Below are 19,889 nucleotides of genomic sequence, written 5' to 3'. Positions count from 1 at the left end.
ATGTAAACATTTATATGTATAAAATAGATAACCAATAAGAACCTGCTGTATAAAAATATAAAATAAAATTCAAAATTAAAAAGAAATAAAATTTAAAAAATAAAACAGAAAAAACAATTATTCCCTTCACATACATGTATTTATATGAATAAATTATTTCCATGCTTATATCTGTAAATACAAAAAAGAGGAATAAAATCTACCTTGAACCAAAAATGAAAAAGAGAAAAAAAAAACAGAACCCACCAGTTACACAGAGGAAAACTGTATCAGGGCACTTGCTCCAGTTGTAAACAATTCTGAAGTTGGTCAGTGGTGGGGGATCGTCTCCCATTCAGCCAGCAGCCCCCACACAACAAGCGTCCTCATTGCAAAGCTGGGGCACCGTGCCGAGGCATCTGTGAGTAAACGTGAGCTGAGCCCCAGGCCAGTTGCTGCTGAACTGTTCCCACCCTTCCCAGGTAAGACACCTGAATATATACAAGGACTTGAAAGCATAGAGGAAGGGCCATGGAGCCACACGAGTGACAGCATGCCAGCCGACTTGGTGCCTGCAGGCCAGCCAGGATGGTCCTGGCCCTGGGTGCTCTTCTGGAAGATTTCCATTTCCCTGCCTGAGATACCCGTCCTGTCCCTGCCCCCACTGCTTTTTTCCTTCCTCACCTCTGCCCAGGGAGAAATTCCAGCAGCAGGTATGGGTGACACATCCTCTTCTTTAGCAGGTGGCAGCCTGGCAACTGCTGCAGAAAGTCCAGCAGAGCCCCACTCACACTGGGCCACCCACAAAGCCGTGGCCTCTCACTCCCTCCCACCAGCCCAGCCCCGAGACTGCTGACAGGGCAGAGAAAATGGCGTCAGGCACAGCTGCAGGGGCTCTTGCTGCCTGGAGTGGTATTTATGTTGATCTCAGCCCCGGCACACCTGGGGAGGGCAGGCCGGCACGGTAAGGCTGCCCAGGTCAGCCAATCATCACCCCTCAGGGGCTCACAGTTGAAGAAAATGGAACTTGCTGAACCGGCCAGGTCCAAGGAACAGGTGTGGGCTCCTGAGAGTCAGGATAGACAAGGGGCTGCAGCTTTGGCTTGTTTTCTAATCATTTTATCTGGCCCATGAGTGGGAGACAACTTCAAGAAAACCCTCTCCTAATGAGAGGAACCCAGGAGTCAGGGAGAGGAGGGGTGGGTGGTGGTTGGAGACAGAGGCCTGGTGCCCTGGGTGCAGTGGAAGTGTCTGGAAGACCAGGTGGAGGGAGGCCACACAGAGTGATGCCCAGGGTCACAGACCTGTCGGAGCTGCTGTTTGTTAGTTCAAGTCCTGCTCTGAGGTGCTCTGTGTCAGCTCTGAGCAACAGGTGAGCTGGGGGTGCTCTTCAATGAGGGCTATGTGCACGGTTCCTGTGTGCCCAGCCCTGCCACGGTACCTGCAAGGGTAGCTCTGTATCCTGGGAGGGGCCTGACCATGAGAGCCCCGTGGGCTGGGTTGGGGGTGGGGTACCTGCCCAGGAGAGCTCCATATCCTGGGATTGGCCTGACCACGAGAGCCCCATGGGCTGCTGGGGACCTTGTAAAGGATGTCAGGACAGTCAGTGAAGCCACCGAGGATATACCTCCAGTTGCTCCTGATTCCTACACCCTGCTGGTCATTCTACCAACCACCAGGACGTGGTATTCTGTATTAGTCTTCAATGATGCCTTCTTTTGTATTCCATTAGTCCCAGAGTCACAAGAAATTTTGGCTTGTGAGTGGCAGGACTCAACATACAACTAAAACAATACTTCCGGGCCGTCTTGCCCCAAGGGTTCAAAAATTCCCACACCATCTTTGGGGAAAGCTTAGCTAAAGACCGAAAAGTTCTACCTCTGGAAAAGGAAACCCTCCTTCAATATGCAGATGACATTCTGATCGCCAGCCCTACTAAGGAGGCCTCTGAACTACCAAGCCAATAAAGGATAGAAGTTGTCCAAGAAAAAGCTCAAATATCACAGACTGCGGTGACCTGCCTGGGCTTCATTCTCACACAAGGTCGGAGAAGCCCATCCCAGGAAAGGGAAGAAACCATTTGCAGCCTTACCCCTTTCTAAAACTAGAAGACAGCTTAGGTGTTCCTGGGGAGGCCAGGGTTTGCTGCTTCTGGATCCCTAACTACAGTCTACTAGCTGGGCCTCTATATGAAACACTGAAAGGAAAAGATGATGATCCTTTTGAACAGAATCCAGAAGTGGCCTTTCAAGAATGGAAAGAGCAGTCAATTCAGACCCTTGCCCTGGAACTCCCTAATTGAGCTAAACCCTTTGACCTTTCCATTCCCGGTGAAAGGTGAATCGCCATTGGAGAATTAGTGCAAAAACTGGGACCACTTGAAATGGAACAACGCAAGAATGCCATCCAGGTAGGATAAACTACAGTCACCAAGGGGCTTGGCCCACTGCCACATCTGGCCAAGATACTGGCAGTATCTAAAAACCTGGAAATCAGCAGCCCAAAAGGCCACCTCCCTCCTAAGGGAAAAGGACCCCACGTGGTGATCCTAATCACCAACCATGCCCTGAAGTTGCAGGGTTCGCTCCGTGGGCACACCGACCTCGGGTGAGGAGGCCCTCCAACTCCAACATCCAGAGAGATAACCGGGGGCAACAGGGCACCATGACGACTCGTGTGAACATCACTTGACCTGGAGTTTCTCTCATAAAACAACAATAGTGTGTCCCGAAGGAGTAGACTACTGCTTGCAGGACTTACTGCACCCGGAGGGGAGCTAATAATCTTGGTGGGGGAACCGTATATCACACTGTCACCATAGAAAAGCCTACAGACACCGTGATGATGGTGGCCAATAAGACCGGCTGGACTCCTGTTTACTTCAAAAGGCTGTTGACTCAGTGGCCATCATGGTCCTTGATCACCACTGACCCTGGACTGTCTGGGAGTTGAGCGGGCAAGGCTCTGACACCTGGTGCTGTTTTTACGTTAATTCAGGGGCCTAATTGAAGAAAGAGCAGACTACTGGTCAGAGCATCTAGGCTGGCAGAAACGGTCAGCCTAAGGTGGCCGAACAAATGTGGGGCGGGGTGAAATCGGCCCCCACAGCGTCTCTGCACATCTCTTTCCTGGACCCTCAAAGGTCATTAGAATCTATAACACTTCCAATGCTGGTGCTCAGGCGGACGAGCAGGGAGGCAGGGGTCCTGGGGCCAATCAACGTCACCTGGAGGCTGCTGGGGAGAAGTTCTGACCCTCGTCCCCTGGTATGAGGGCTCCCAACTCAGCACTCAGCAGTTACAGAAGAAGGGTCTGCACCCTCAGCACTCCAAGAATGAGGAACGGGACAAAAGGCAGAGGAGGGGTTTGTCCCCAGCAAAGCCCATTAAAAATCCCTGGGAGATAAAAATAGAATCTGGGCAATAAAGTCAAGTCTGACCTTTTTTATCCTTTGTGCTTTGTCTAATTTCACGTGCTCCTAGGGTCCCGCATGCAGAGGTTCCACACCCGGCACTTCAGACCAGATTTCCTAGTGCAGAATGGCTGGGTCGACACCTCAGCTCCTGGGGCCCAGTGCAGACTCCGAGATATAGAGCCTGAGCTGCAGCCAACCCGGCCCTCGAGAGCTCCGCCCCCTCCCTCCCACTGACTCTGACAGGATCTCTACACAGCAGCCCAGCCCACAGCCCACGGGGTAGTGCATGCTCTCACCTCTCCATTCTCTGATCAAAATATAAAGTTTCCTTTGCTTGGGAACCAAACTCAGTCTCGATCTGTTGGCCCCAATGACACTGGGCAGGGGGACACTTGTTGGGGTCCACTCTGGAGGATCAGTAACAGAAATTGAGACTATTGTAACTTCAATGAACAGATGTGTGAGCCAAACTGTAGTTAACATAGAACAGTTTAGAAGGCTCGGGTAAAATAAGATGTTTCTAACACTTCCATTTGATATTTCCATCACTTTATCATAAGCAAGTTCAGTGAAAAGGTTTGTCTTATTTGTCAGGTCAACATTAGAGAAATAAAGTGATTTCTTTCCAAGGATGTACATCTAATAATCTTGGTTAAAGCTTCAATCTTGTTTTAAATGCTTTTCCATTGAAAATGATACCTCTCTTTCAGCTCCCCCATTTCTGAGAAGTATAAAATCTTATAATTTATTATTATCAAAGGGGAAAGGTGGGAGGAGGGATAAATTAACAGTTTGGAATTAACACATACACACTGCTATGTATAAAGTAGATCATCAACAAGGAACTACTGTATAGCACAGGGAACTACACTCAATATTTTGCAATAACCTATAAGGGGAAATAATCGGAAAAAGAATAGATATTTTTATTGACATCATCTATCAATGACAGTTAAAGTGTAACCTAAGGGAAGCCGGTGGTGAGTGCTTCTGACCCTGAAGACTTCAATCATCTAAAGTTTGGACTCTGCCTACTTCCCAAGGCCCTTAATGAACATATGTGTAGCCGTAGCTTAAAAAACTCCCCAGTTTGGGTTTCGGGGAGACACTGATTTTGAAAAAGCCCTGGTGTTCTCCTTACATGAATGGGACTCTTCCTACTGCTAAAACATGTCTGTCACATCCAGAGGATGGTATACCGTCTGATCGGGAAGAGTTTGGAAAAGGCATCTCATCTCCTCATCTCCTGGTGCTCGGGTTCACCCCTCCAGCGTCTTTACTAACAGTCTCCCCACTTGGAGATGTCAGCACTGTCAACATCCTGTTGCGTACAGTTTGGAATTTGTCCAGAGGATGAAGCGGAAGGATGAGGAACAATGAGAGACAAGTCCTAGGTGTTCAGACAGGCACATGTCACTCTAATTTCCAATCAGGAAGACGAATTGACCAAAGGCTAGGGTTGCCCATAGAAACAGCATAGGGCTTGAGGAAATCCCACTGCTTTGTGGCCAGTTCCCATAAACACAAGTTGAACAATGGAACTCAGGGGCAGTAAAATTCACGAAACTGCAGAGTTGAAAATATCTATCACTGAAAAATGTCTTGAGGAAAGTCAGAGAAAAGGATTGGTAAGCAAGGGAGAATGGCAGGAAAGGGATTTGAGGAGGTAGAAAGGACTCGCCATTAAGCACAAGAAAAGGGGCTGAACATTGCCAACATTGCAGTTGGCCAAAAAGGCTGTATGCGTTTTTTTCTGTATATATTCAAGAAAAGGGCATACACTTTTCTAGCCAACCAAACAGGTGGGCACTGGAAATCAATACTACAAAAGATATCACTTCGCATCAGTCAGAAGAGCCATCCTCATAAAGTGTAAACACCAGAAATGCAGGACAGGGCAAGGAGAAGAGGGAGCCCTGTGAGGCTTATAGTGGAAATGTATATTGCCAACGGCCATTCTGGAGAAGTGTATTGTGTTTACTAAAGCATCTAAAAAATGAGCTACAGAGCATAGGGCACTTGCACTCATGGGCGTATATCTTGGGAAAAACAAAAATCGAGAGGACACAGGCACCCCAATGTTTACTGCCTCTCTGTTTAAAAGATCCTCGACTAGGATAGAACTTAAATGTCTCTGGAGGGAAAAAATGGATAGAGATGTGGTACTTATGTAGAGTGGAATATTACTCAGCCTGGAAATCAATGAAATATGGCCAGTTGTAACAACTCCGGAGGAGTTACGTATGATCATTCTAAGTGACAGAATTCAAAAAGAAAAAGACACATATCATAAGATATCACTTAAAGGTGGAATCCAACATGGCTACACATGAAATAAATTACAAAACAAAAACATAGTCAAATATGTAGAAAACACGCATAAGGCTGCTAAAGGGGAAAGGTGGGGGGCGTGAGGCATCATCCAGGAGGTTGAAATTAGCAAAGATACCATTCCAAATACCAAACTGATAATCAACAAGGCCTACACGGTAGCTAAAAGAACTGCACTCAGCACTCCCAAGTCACCGGAAAAGAATCTCTATGACTGGTAAGAATCTGAAAAAGAATTTATTGATGTCTCTCTGTACGTGAATCAAGTGGATGTACAGCAGCAAGAAACAGAGCTTTGAAAATCAGCTGTAACCAATATAGTAATAAATTGAAAAAAATAAACGACAGAGAGACAGAGAAAACCTCTTACAACTTTCCCTCAGGGACGGTGATGCAACATGGATTGAACACATCTAGACCCACAGCAGGATGAGTCATAAGGCTGGAAACTGTTCACGCTAAGAGAAATGTGAGGTTGGGTGAGGAAATACACACCCTTTAAAGTAATACTACCTGGTACCCATTCAATGGGTCCCAAATCTGCAGGTTCAAGGAATCTTCCTACAGCTAAAACATGCATGGAAAACCCAGAGGACTGTACACTATGTGATCGGGAGATGTGTCTAAAATGCACCTCATTTATCCTCTCCTGGTGCTCCTGTTCATCATTCCAGCCACGTTACTTAGAATCTCCCCACTTAGAGAATCAGCACATTTAAAGTTCTGTTTCACACATTTTGCAAATTGTGAGGAGGATGAACGGGAAGAGGGGGAACCAATGAGAGAATAGTTGTAGGGGTTTGGACGGGCACATGTCACTCTAATTTCCCATTAAGAATAAGAATTAAATAAAGGCTCAGCCCGCCTCGCCAGAGCCAAAATAGGGCCTGAAACAATCCTGCGGGTTTGAGGCCAGCTCACAAAATAGCAACTTAAAAAATGGAGCTCAGGGTCACTGCAATTCACAAACCTGCAGAGTTATAAATGAAAACTAACGTCCAAAATATGTTGAGGTAAGGCAAAGAAGAGGATCTGAATGCAAGACAGAATTGCAAGAAACAGATTTCAAGAGATAGATTGGACTCGTCTTTAAAGCACATGAAAAGCGGCAGAATTTCGACAATGATGCAGTTGGCCCAAAAGGGAGTATGCGTTTTTTCCTGAATATATCCAGGAAAAAACGCATACGCACTTTATGGGCAACCAAGCAAGCAAGCAATGCAAATGTGAACAACAAAGAAGTCTCATTTCCCACCGGTCAAAAGGGCCATCCGAAAAAATTGTAAAAACCAGAAATGCAGGACAGGCCATGGAGAACAGGGAGCCTTTATACGCTGATGGACAGTGTGTGAACTGCCGAGAGCCACTCTGGAGAAGTGTATGGTGGTTCCTAAATCATCTAAAAAACAGAGCTACAGAGCATAGGGCACTTCCAATCACGGGAGTATATCTAGGGAAGTCTAAAAATCAACAAGACACAAGCACACCACATTTTAGGGCTACTCTGTTTACAAGAACCTCAACTTCAGTACACCTTAAATATCCCAGGAAAGAGAACAATGGATAAAGAAAATGTGGTACTTATGTACAATGGAATATCTCTTCACCATGAAATCAATGTAATAAGGCTAGTAGAAGGATAAAGAGTGGATTTAGGTCCGATAATACTACTTGAAATAAGTCAAACAGAAAAAGAAACATATCATAAGATATCACTTATAGAGGGAGGATAAATATGGCTGCACAAAAAATGAATTACAAAACAGAACAGTGTCTCGCGTTTAGAAAACACACTTATGTCAGCTTAAGGGGAAAGGAGAGGTGGGGTGATGCATAAAACCAGAGTTTGAAATTAGCACAGATACCGTTCAATAAACCAAATAGGTATTAGACAAGATCTACACCTTGCTCAATGAACTAGCCTCAACACACCCTATACACCGCAGAGAAATATATCTGAGTAATAAGAATCTTAAAACCCATGTATTGATATATCTCCATAAGGGAATCAAGGGTGTGAAGAGTGGCACAAACACAGCAGTGAAAATGAGCTAAACCCCATTATAGAAATAAATTTTAAAACCAAAACGCAGAAACAATGAAAGAGAGAAAACTTCTTACAAAATTCGCTCAGGGGCTGTGATGCAACCTGGAATGACCACATATAAACCCACAGCTGGATAAGACATAAGGCTGGACACTTGGGGCTGAGAGGATTGGTGAGCTTTGCTGAGCAACTGCCGAAAGTTTAATGCAATACTTCATGCTACTCATTCCAAGGGTCCCAACACTCCAGGTTGAAGGGAATCTTCCTACAGCTAAACCATGCATGGGAAATCCAGCAGATGGTATACCATATGATCGGGAAAGGTTTCTAAAACGCACCTCATTTTCCTCTCCTGGGGCTCCGGATCAACATTCCAGCACCTTTACTAACAACATCCTCACATGGAGAGTCAATGCCTTTAAGTTCCGGTATCGCACAGTCTGCAGTTAGTGCGGAGGATGAATGGGAATAGGAGGAACCAGTGAGAAAATAGCTGTAGCGTTTTCAATGGCCACATGTCACTCTAATTTCACATAGGAAGAAGAATTAACCAAACGCACAGCAAGGCGCCCCAGAAGAAGCATAGGGCCTGAAGATATCCTGTGGATATGAGGCAAGATCACAAAAATAAGAGCTGAAAAAAGGAACTAAGGGCAACTGCAATTCAAAAACCTGCAGAGTTATAAAGGCCAACTATTTTCCAAAAGTATATTGAGGTAAGGCTATGAAGAGGCACTGACAGCAAGGCAGAATTGCAGGAAACCGATTTCAGGAGGTAGACTGGAATTGCATTGAAAACATATGAAAAGACTAAGAACGTCGACAATCATGCACTTGGCCAAAAAGGGCGTATGCGTTTTTCCTGAATATATTCAGGAAGAAACGCATACGCCTTTTCTGGCCAACCAAGCAAGCTTGCAAAGGAAATCTGCACTACAATAAAGTCTCACTGCCCCCAGTCAAAAGGGCCATCTGAACAAAGTGTAAAATCCAGAAAGGCAGGACAGGCCATGGAGAACTGGGAGCCTTGTTATGCTGATGGGCGGGATGTAAATTGCCAACAGCCACTCTGGAGAAGTGTATGGTGTTTCCTGAAACTTCTAAGAAACAAAGCAACAGAGCCTGGGACACTTCCACTTATGGTACTATACATTAGGGAAATTAAACTCAAAAAGACACAGCCACCCCAAATTATGGGAAGGCTCTGTTTACAAGAACCTCATTTATGGTACAAGTTCAATATCGCAGAAAGCAAAAAATGGATAAAGAAGTTGTGGTACTTATGTACAATGCAATATCACTCAGCAATGAAATCTATGTCATCAGGCCCGTAGCAGCATAATGAGTGGCTTAAGCTACGATGATTCTAAGTGAAATAAGTCACACAGAAAAAGAAACATCAAAAGATATCACTACTACACGGAATGTAAACTTGGCTACACAGGAACTGAATTACAAAACAGAACAGGGTCTCAAATGTAGAAAACCAACTTATCCTTGCTTAAGGGGAAAGGTGAGTTGGGGTGCTGCATAAAACCAGAGATTGAACTTGGCACAGATACCGTTCCATAAGCCAAATATATAATAGACAAGAGCTACTCCTTGTTCAACGAAGTGGACTTAACACCCCATATTAAACGCCTAAGAATATACCTGACTAGTAATAATCTTAAAACCTATGGATTTATATGTCTCTGAAACAGAATCAAGCGTGTGTACAGTGGCATAAATGCAGTAGTGATAGGATTGGTGAGGTTCGGTGAGCAAATGCAGACCCTTTTAAGTCATATTGAATGGTACCCATTCCATGGGTCTCAACTCTCCAGGTTGAAGGGATTCTTCCTTCAGCTAAAACATGCATGTGGAACCCAGAGTATGATCCACCGTGTGTTCGGGAAACGTGTTCAAATGTGTCTCAGTTTTCGTCCCCTGGTACTCGGGTGCAACATTCCAGACGCTTTACTAACACTCTCCCCACTTGGAGAGTCAGTGCCTTTAACCTCCTGTTTGGCCCAGTTTGCAATTTCTGCGGAAAATGAACAGGAATAGGGAGAACCAATGAGAGACTAGCTGGAGGTGTCTGGACGGGCATATTTAACTCTCATTCCCCACCAGGAAGAGGAATTAACCAAAGGCTCAGCGTGCCGTGCCAGAACCACACTAGGGCCTGAAGCAATCCTGCGGTGTTGCGGCCAGCTCACAAGAAAGCAAGTTGAAGAAAGGAGCTCAGGGACACTGTAACTCACAAACCTGCAGAGTTATAAATGACAGCTATCGTCCAAAAATATATTGAAGTAAGGCTGCCAAGAGGACTTGAAATCGGGGCAGAATTGCAGGAAACCGATTTCAGGAGGTAGACTGGAACTGCATGTAAAGCATAGGAAAAGAGGCAGAACGTCCACAATGATGCACTTGGCCAAAAAGGGCGTATGCGTTTTTTCCTGAATATATTCAGGAAAAAACGCATACGCCCTTTTTGGCCAACCAAGCAAGCTTGCAAACGAAATCTGCACTACAATGAAGTCTCACTGCCCCCAGTCAAAAGGGCCATCTGAAAAAAGTGTAAAATCCAGAAAGGCAGGACAGGCCATGGAGAACTGGGAGCCTTGTTATGCTGATGGGCCGGATGTAAATTGCCAACAGCCACTCTGGAGAAGTGTATGGTGTTTCCTGAAACATCTAAAAAACAAAGCACCAGAGCCTAGGGCACTTCCACTTATGGTACTATAACTTAGGGAAATTAAAATCAAAAAGACACAGCCACCCCAAATTATGGGAAGGCTCTGTTTACAAGAACCTCATTTATGGTACAAGTTCAATATCGCAGAAAGCGAAAAATGGATAAAGAAGTTGTGGTACTTACGTACAATGCAATATCACTCAGCAATGAAATCTATGTCATCAGGCCCGTAGCAGCATAATGAGTGGATTCAGGTACGATGATTCTAAGTGAAATAAGTCACACAGAAAAAGAAACTTCATAAGATATCACTACTACACGGAATGTAAACTTGGCTACACAGGAACTGAATTACAAAACAGCACAGGGTCTCAAATGTAGAAAACCAACTTATGCTTGCTTAAGGGGAAAGGTGAGTTGGGGTGCTGCATAAAACCACAGATTGAACTTGGCACAGATACCGTTCCATAAGCCAAATATATAATAGACCATAGCTACTCCTTGTTCAATGAAGTGGACTCAACACCACATATTAAACGCCTAAATATATACCTGACTAGTAATCATCTTAAAACCTATGGATTTATATGCCTCCGAAAGACAATCAAGCGTGTGTACAGCGGCATAAACACAGCAGTGATAGTATTGGTGAAGTTCGGTGAGCAAATGCAGACCCTTTGAAGTCATATTGCATGGTACCCATTCCATGGGTCTCAACTCTCCAGGTTTAAGGGATTCTTCCTTCAGCTAAAACATGCATGTGGAACCCAGAGTATGATCCACCGTGTGTTCGGGAAACATGTTCAATTGTGTCTCAGTTTTCGTCCTATGGTACTCGGGTGCAACATTCCAGAAGCTTTACTAACACTCTCCCCACTTGGAGAGTCAGTGCCTTTAACCTCCTGTTTGGCCCAGTTTGCAATTTCTGCGGAAAATGATCAGGAATAGGGAGAACCCATGAGAGACTAGCTGGAGGTTTCTGGACAGGCAAATTTTACTCTCATTTCCCACAAGGAATTGGAATTAACCAAAGGCTCAGCGTGCCGTGCCGGAACAATACTAGGGTCTGAAGCAATCCTGCGGTGTTGCGGTCAGATCATAAGAAAGCGAGTTACAGAAAGGAGCTCAGGGGCACTGTCATTCATAAACCTGCAGAGTTATAAATGACAGCTATCATCCAAAAATATATTGAAGTAAGGCTGCCAAGACGACTTGAATGCGGGGCAGAATTGCAGATAACCGATTTCAGGAGGTAGACTGGAATTGCATGTAAAGCATAGGAAAAGAGGCAGAAAGTCCACAATGATGCACTTGGCCAAAAAGGACGTATGCGTTTTTTCCTGAATATATTCAGGAAAAATCGCATACGCCCTTTTTGGCCAACCAAGCAAGCTTGCAAAGGAAATCTGCACTACAATGAACTCTCACTGCCCCCGGGATACAAGGGCCAGCTGAAAAAAGTATAAAATCCAGAAAGGCAGGACAGGCCATAGATAACTGGGAGCCTTGTTATGCTGATGGGCGGGATGTAAATTGCCTACAGCCACTCGGGAGAAGTGTATGGTGTTTCCTGAAACAACTAAGAAACAAAGCAACAGAGCCTAGGGCACTTCCACTTATGGTCCTATAGCTTAGGGAAATTAAAATTAAAAAGACACAGCCACTCCAAAATTTGGGACGGCTCTGTTTACAAGAACCTCGTTTATGGTACAAGTTCAATATCACAGAAGCGAAAAATGGATAAAGAAGTTGTGGTACTTATGTACAATGCAATATCACTCAGCAATGAAATCTATGTCATCAGGCCCGTAGCAGCATAATGAGTGGATTCAGGTACGATGATTCTAAGTGAAATAAGGCACACAGAAAAAGAAACATCATAAGATATCACTAATACACCGAATGTAAACATGGCTACACTGGAACTGAATTACAAAATAGAACAGGGTCTCAAATGTAGAAAACCAACTTATGCTTGCTTAGGGGAAAGGTGAGTTGGGGTGCTGCATAAAACCAGAGATTGAAATTAGCACAGATACCGTTCCATAAGCCAAATATGTAATAGACAAGAGCTACTCCTTGTTCAACGAAGTGGACTCAACACCCCATATTAAACGCCTAAGAATATACCTGACTAGTAAGAATCTTAAAAGCTATCGATTTATATGTCTCCGAAAGAGAATCAAGCATGTGTACAGCGGCATAAATGCAGCAGTGATAGGATTGGTGAGGATCGGTGAGCAAATGCAGACACTTTGAAGTCATATTACATGGTACCCATTCCATGGGTCTCAACTCTCCAGGTTTAAGGGATTCTTCCTTCAGCTAAAACATGCATGTGGAACCCAGAGTATGATACACCGTGTGATCGGGAAACGTGTTCAATTGTGTCTCAGTTTTCTTCCACTGGTACTCGGGTGCAACATTCCAGACGCTTTACTAACACTCTCCCCACTTGGAGAGACAGTGCCTTTAAACTCGTGTTTGGCCCAGTTTGCAATTTCTGCGGAAAATAAACAGGAATAGGGAAAACACATGAGAGACTAGCTGGAGGTGTCTGGATGGGCAAATTTTACTCTCATTTCCCACCAGGAAGAGGAATTAACCAAAGGCTCAGCATGCCGTGCCGGAACCATACTAGTGTCTGAAGCAATCCTGCGGTGTTGCGGCCAGCTCACAAGAAAGCGAGTTGAAGAAAGGAGCTCAGGGGCACTGGAATTCACAAACATGCAGAGTTATAAATGACAGCTATCGTCCAAAAATATATTGAAGTAAGGCTACCAAGAGGACTTGAAAGCGGGGCAGAATTGCAGGAAACCGATTTCAGGAGGTAGACTGGAATTGCATTTAAAGCATAGGAAAAGAGGCAGAACGTCCACAATGATGCACTTGGCCAAAAAGGGCGTATGCGTTTTTTCCTGAATATATTCAGGAAAAAACGCATACGCCCTTTTTGGGCAACCAAGCAAGATTGCAAAGAAATCTGCACTACAATGAACTCTCACTTCCCGCCGGTCAAAAGGGCCATCTGAAAAAAGTGTAAAGTCCAGAAAGGCAGGACAGGCCATGGAGAACTGGGAGCCTTGTTATGCTGATGGGCCGGATGTAAATTGCCAACAGCCACTCTGGAGAAGAGTATGGTGTTTCTGAAACATCTAAAAAACAAAGCAACAGAGCCTAGGGCACTTCCACTTATGGTCCTATAGCTTAGGGAAATTAAAACCAAAAAGACACAGCCACCCCAAAGTTTGGGCCGACTCTGTTTACAAGAACCTCGTTTACGGTACAAGTTCAATATCACAGAAAGCGAAAAATGGATAAAGAAGTTGTGGTACTTACGTTCAATGCAATATCACTCAGCAATGAAATCTATGTCATCAGGCCCGTAGCAGCATAATGAGTGGATTCAGGTACGATGATTCTAAGTGAAATAAGTCACACAGAAAAAGAAACATCATAAGGTATCACTACTACACGGAATGTAAACTTGGCTACACAGGAACTGAATTACAAAACAGAATAGGGTCTCAAATGTAGAAAACCAACTTATGCTTGCTTAAGGGGAAAGGTGAGTTGGGGTGCTGCATAAAACCAGAGATTGAAATTAGCACAGATACAGTTCCATAAGCCAAATATGTAATAGACAAGAGCTACTCCTTGCTCAACGAAGTGGACTCAACACCCCATATTAAACGCCTAAGTATATACCTGACTAGTAAGCATCTTAAAACCTATGGATTTATATGTCTCCGAAAGAGAATCAAGCGTGTGTACAGCGGCATAAACACGGCAGTGATAGGATTGGTGAGTTTCGGTGGGCAAATGCAGACCCTTTGAAGTCATATTGCATGGTACCCATTCCATGGGTCTCAACTCTCCAGGTTTAAGGGATTCTTCCTTCAGCTAAAATATGCATGTGCAACCCAGAGTATGATCCACCGTGTGATCGGGAAACGTGTTCAAATGTGTCTCAGTTTTCGTCCCCTGGTACTCGGGTGCAACATTCCAGACGCTTTACTAACACTCTCCCCACTTGGAGAGTCAGTGCCTTTAACCTCCTGTTTGGCCCAGTTTGCAATTTCTGCGGAAAATGAACAGGAAAAGGGAGAACCAGTGTGAGACTAGCTGGAGGTGTCTGGACGGGCAAATTTAACTCTCATTTGCCACCAGGAAGAGGAATTAACCAAAGGCTCAGCGTGCCATGCAGGAACCACTCCAATGCCTGCAGCAATCTTGCGGTGTTGCGGACAGCTCACAAGACAGCAAGTTGATGAAAGGAGCTCAGGGGCACTGGAATTCACAAACATGCAGAGTTATAAATGACAGCTATCGTCCAAAAATATATTGAAGTAAGGCTGCCAAGAGGACTTGAAAGCGGGGCAGAATTGCAGGAAACCGATTTCAGGAGGTAGACTGGAATTGCATGTAAAGCATAGGAAAAGAGGCAGAACGTCCACAATGATGCACTTGGCTAAAAAGGGCGTATGCGTTTTTTCCTGAATATATTCAGGAAAAAACGCATACGCCCTTTTTGGCCAACCAAGCAAGCTTGCAAAGGAAATCTGCACTACAATGAAGTCTCACTGCCCCTCGGTCAAAAGGGCCATCTGAAAAAAGTGTAAAGTCCAGAAAGGCAGGACAGGCCATGGAGAACTGGGAGCCTTGTTATGCTGATGGGCGGGATGTAAATTGCCAACAGCCACTCTGGAGAAGTGTATGGTGTTTCTGAAACATCTAAAAAACAAAGCAACAGAGCCTAGGGCACTTCCACTTATGGTCCTATAGCTTAGGGAAATTAAAATCAAAAAGACACAGCCACCGCAAAGTTTGGGGCGGCTCTGTTTACAAGAACCTGGTTTACGGTACAAGTTCAATATCACAGAAAACGAAAAATGGATAAAGAAGTTGTGGTACTTACGTACAATGCAATATCACTCAGCAATGAAATCTATGTCATCAGGCCCGTAGCAGCATAATGAGTGGATTCAGGTACGATGATTCTAAGTGAAATAAGTCACACAGAAAAAGAAACATCATAAGGTATCACTACTACACGGAATGTAAACTTGGCTACACAGGAACTGAATTACAAAACAGAATAGGGTCTCAAATGTAGAAAACCAACTTATGCTTGCTTAAGGGGAAAGGTGAGTTGGGGTGCTGCATAAAACCAGAGATTGAAATTAGCACAGATGCAATTCCATAAGCCAAATATGTAATAGACAAGAGCTACTCCTTGCTCAACGAAGTGGACTCAACACCCCATATTAAATGCCTAAGTATATACCTGACTAGTAAGCATCTTAAAACCTATGGATTTATATGTCTCCGAAAGAGAATCAAGCGTGTGTACAGCGGCATAAACACGGCAGTGATAGGATTGGTGAGTTTCGGTGGGCAAATGCAGACCCTTTGAAGTCATATTGCATGGTACCCATTCCATGGGTCTCAACTCTCCAGGTTTAAGGGATTCTTCCTTCAGCTAAAATATGCATGTGCAACCCAGAGTATGATCCACCGTGTGATCGGGAAACGTGTTCAAATGTGTCTCAGTTTTCGTCCCCTGGTACTCGGGTGCAACATTCCAGACGCTTTACTAACACTCTCCCCACTTGGAGAGTCAGTGCCTTTAACCTCCTGTTTGGCCCAGTTTGCAATTTCTGCGGAAAATGAACAGGAAAAGGGAGAACCAGTGTGAGACTAACTGGAGGTGTCTGGACGGGCAAATTTCACTCTCATTTCCCACCAGGAAGAGGAATTAACCAAAGGCTCAGCGTGCCATGCAGGAACCACTCCAATGCCTGAAGCAATCTTGCGGTGTTGCGGACAGCTCACAAGACAGCAAGTTGATGAAAGGAGCTCAGGGGCACTGGAATTCACAAACATGCAGAGTTATAAATGACAGCTATCGTCCAAAAATATATTGAAGTAAGGCTGCCAAGAGGACTTGAAAGCAGGGCAGAATTGCAGGAAACCTATTTCAGGAGGTAGACTGGAATTGCATGTAAAGCATAGGAAAAGAGGCAGAACGTCCACAGTGATGCACTTGGCCAAAAAGGGCGTATGCGTTTTTTCCTGAATATATTCAGGAAAAAACGCATACGCCCTTTTTGGCAAACCGACCAAGCAAGCTTGCAAAGTAAATCTGCACTATAATGAAGTCTCACTACCCCCCCGGTCAAAAGGGCCATCTGAAAAAAGTGTAAAATCCAGAAAGGCAGGACAGGCCATGGAGAACTGGGAGCCTTGTTATGCTGATGGGCCGGATGTAAATTGCCAAGAGCCACTCTGGAGAAGTGTATGGTGTTTCCTGAAACATCTAAAAAACAAAGCAACAGAGCCTAGGGCACTTCCACTTATGGTCCTATAGGTTAGGGAAATTAAAATCAAAAAGATATAGCCACCCCAAAGTTTGGGATGGCTCTGTTTACGAGAACCTCGTTTATGGTACAAGTTCAATATCACAGCAGGTGAAAAATGGATAAAGAAGTTGTGGTATTTACGTACAATGCAATATCACTCAGCAATGAAATCTATGTCATCAGGCCCGTAGCAGCATAATGAGTGGATTCAGGTACGATGATTCTAAGTGAAATAAGTCACACAGAAAAAGAAACATCATAAGGTATCACTACTACACGGAATGTAAACTTGGCTACACAGGAACTGAATTACAAAACAGAATAGGGTCTCAAATGTAGAAAGCCATCTTATGCTTGCTTAAGGGGAAAGGTGAGTTGGGGTGCTGCATACAACCAGAGATTGAAATTAGCACAGATACCGTTCCATAAGCCAAATATGTAATAGACAAGAGCTACTCCTTGCTCAACGAAGTGCACTCAACACCCCATATTAAACGCCTAAGAATATACCTGACTAGTAAGAATCTTAAAACCTATGGATTTATATGTCTCTGAAAGAGAATCAAGCATGTGTACAGCGGCATAAACGCAGCAGTGATAGGATTGGTGAGGTTCGGTGAGCAAATGCAGACCCTTTGAAGTCATATTGCATGGTACCCATTCCATGGGTCTCAACTCTCCAGGTTGAAGGGATTCTTCCTTCAGCTAAAACATGCATGTGGAACCCAGAGTATGATCCACCGTGTGATTGGGAAACGTGTTCAAATGTGTCTCAGTTTTCGTCCCCTGGTACTCGGGTGCAACATTCCAGATGCTTTACTAACACTCTCCCCACTTGGAGAGTCAGTGCCTTTAACCTCGTGTTTGGCCCAGTTTGCAATTTCTGCGGAAAATGAACAGGAAAAGGGAGAACCAGTGTGAGACTAGCTGGAGGTGTCTGGACGGGCAAATTTAACTCTCATTTGCCACCAGGAAGAGGAATTAACCAAAGGCTCAGCGTGCCATGCAGGAACCACTCCAATGCCTGCAGCAATCTTGCGGTGTTGCGGACAGCTCACAAGACAGCAAGTTGATGAAAGGAGCTCAGGGGCACTGGAATTCACAAACATGCAGAGTTATAAATGACAGCTATCGTCCAAAAATATATTGAAGTAAGGCTGCCAAGAGGACTTGAAAGCGGGGCAGAATTGCAGGAAACCGATTTCAGGAGGTAGCCTGGAATTGCATGTAAAGCATAGGAAAAGAGGCAGAACGTCCACAATGATGCACTTGGCCAAAAAGGGCGTATGCGTTTTTTCCTGAATATATTCAGGAAAAAACGCATACACTCTTTTTCGCCAACCAAGCAAGCTTGCAAAGGAAATCTGCACTACAATGAAGTCTCACTTCCCCCCGGTCCAAAGGACCATCTGAAAAAAGTGTAAAATCCAGAAAGGCAGGACAGGCCATGGAGAACTGGGAGCCTTGTTATGCTGATGGACGGGATGTAAATTGCCAACAGCCACTGGGGAGAAGTGTATGGTGTTTCCTGAAACATCTAAAAAACAAAGCAACAGAGCCTAGGGCACTGCCACTTATGGTCCTATAGCTTAGGGAAATTAAAATCAAAAAGACACAGCCACCCCAAAGTTTGGGACGGCTCTTTTTACAAGAACCTCATTTACGGTAAAAGTTCAATATCACAGAAAACGAAAAATTGATAAAGAAGTTGTGGTACTTACGTACAATGCAATATCACTCAGCAATGAAATCTATGTCATCAGGCCCGAAGCAGCATAATGAGTGGATTCAGGTATGATGATTCTAAGTGAAATAAGTCACACAGAAAAAGAAACATCATAAGATATCACTAATACACGGAATGTAAACATGGCTACACAGGAACTGAATTACAAAACAGAACAGGGTCTCAAATTTAGAAAACCAACTTACGCTTGCTTAAGGGGAAAGGTGAGTTGGGGTGCTGCATAAAACCAGAGATTGAAATGAGCACAGATAAAGTTCCTTAAGCCAAATATATAATAGACAAGAGCTACTCCTTGCTCAATGAAATGGGCTCAACACCCCATATTAAAGGCCTAAGAATGTACCTGACTAGTAAGTATCTTAAAACCTATGGATTGCTATGTCTCCGAAAGAGAATCAAGGGTGTGTACAGGGGCATAAACGCAGCAGTGATAGGATTGGAGAGGTTCGGTGAGCAAATGAAGACCCTTTGAAGTCATATTGCATGGTACCCATTCCACGGGTCTCAACTCTCCAGGTTGAAGGTATTCTTCCTTCAGCTAAAACTTGCATGTGGAACCCAGAGTATGATCAACCGTGTGATCGGGAGACGTGTTCCAATATGTCTCAGGTTTCGTCCCCTGGTACTCGGGTGCAACATTCCAGACGCTTTACTAACACTCTCCCGACTTGGAGAGTCAGTGCCTTTAACCTCCTGTTTGGCCCAGTTTGCAATTTCTGTGGAAGATGAACAGGAATAGGAGAACCAATGAGAGACTAGCTGGAGGTGTCTGGACGGGCAAATTTAACTCTCATTTGCCACCAGGAAGAGGAATTAACCAAAGGCTCAGCGTGCCGTGCCGGAACCAGATTAGGGCCTGAAGCCATCCTGCGGTGTTGCGGCCAGCTCACGAGAAAGCGAGTTGAAGAAAGGAGCTCAGGGGCACTGTAATTCACAAACCTGCAGAGTTATAAATGACAGCTATCGTCCAAAAATATACTGAAGTAAGGCTGCCAAGAGGACTTGAAAGCGGGGCAGAATTGCAGGAAACCGATTTCAGGAGGTAGACTGGAATTGCATTTAAAGCACAGGAAAAGAGGCAGAACGTCCACAATGATGCACTTGGCCAAAAATGGCATATGCGTTTTTTCCTGAATATATTCAGGAAAAAACGCATACGCCCTTTTTGGCCAACCAAGCAAGCTTGCAAAGGAAATCTGCACTACAATGAAGTCTCACTTCCCCCCGGTCAAAAGGGCCATCTGAAAAAAGTGTAAAATCCAGAAAGGCAGGACAGGCCATGGAGAACTGGGAGCCTTGTTATGCTGATGGGCGGGATGTAAATTGCC

The sequence above is a fragment of the Lagenorhynchus albirostris genome, chromosome 4, assembly GCF_949774975.1.
Source record: "Lagenorhynchus albirostris chromosome 4, mLagAlb1.1, whole genome shotgun sequence".
Classification (NCBI taxonomy): Eukaryota; Metazoa; Chordata; class Mammalia; order Artiodactyla; family Delphinidae; genus Lagenorhynchus; species Lagenorhynchus albirostris.
The sequence above is the reverse complement of the archived record's forward strand: the minus strand, read 5'-3'. Positions refer to the sequence as shown.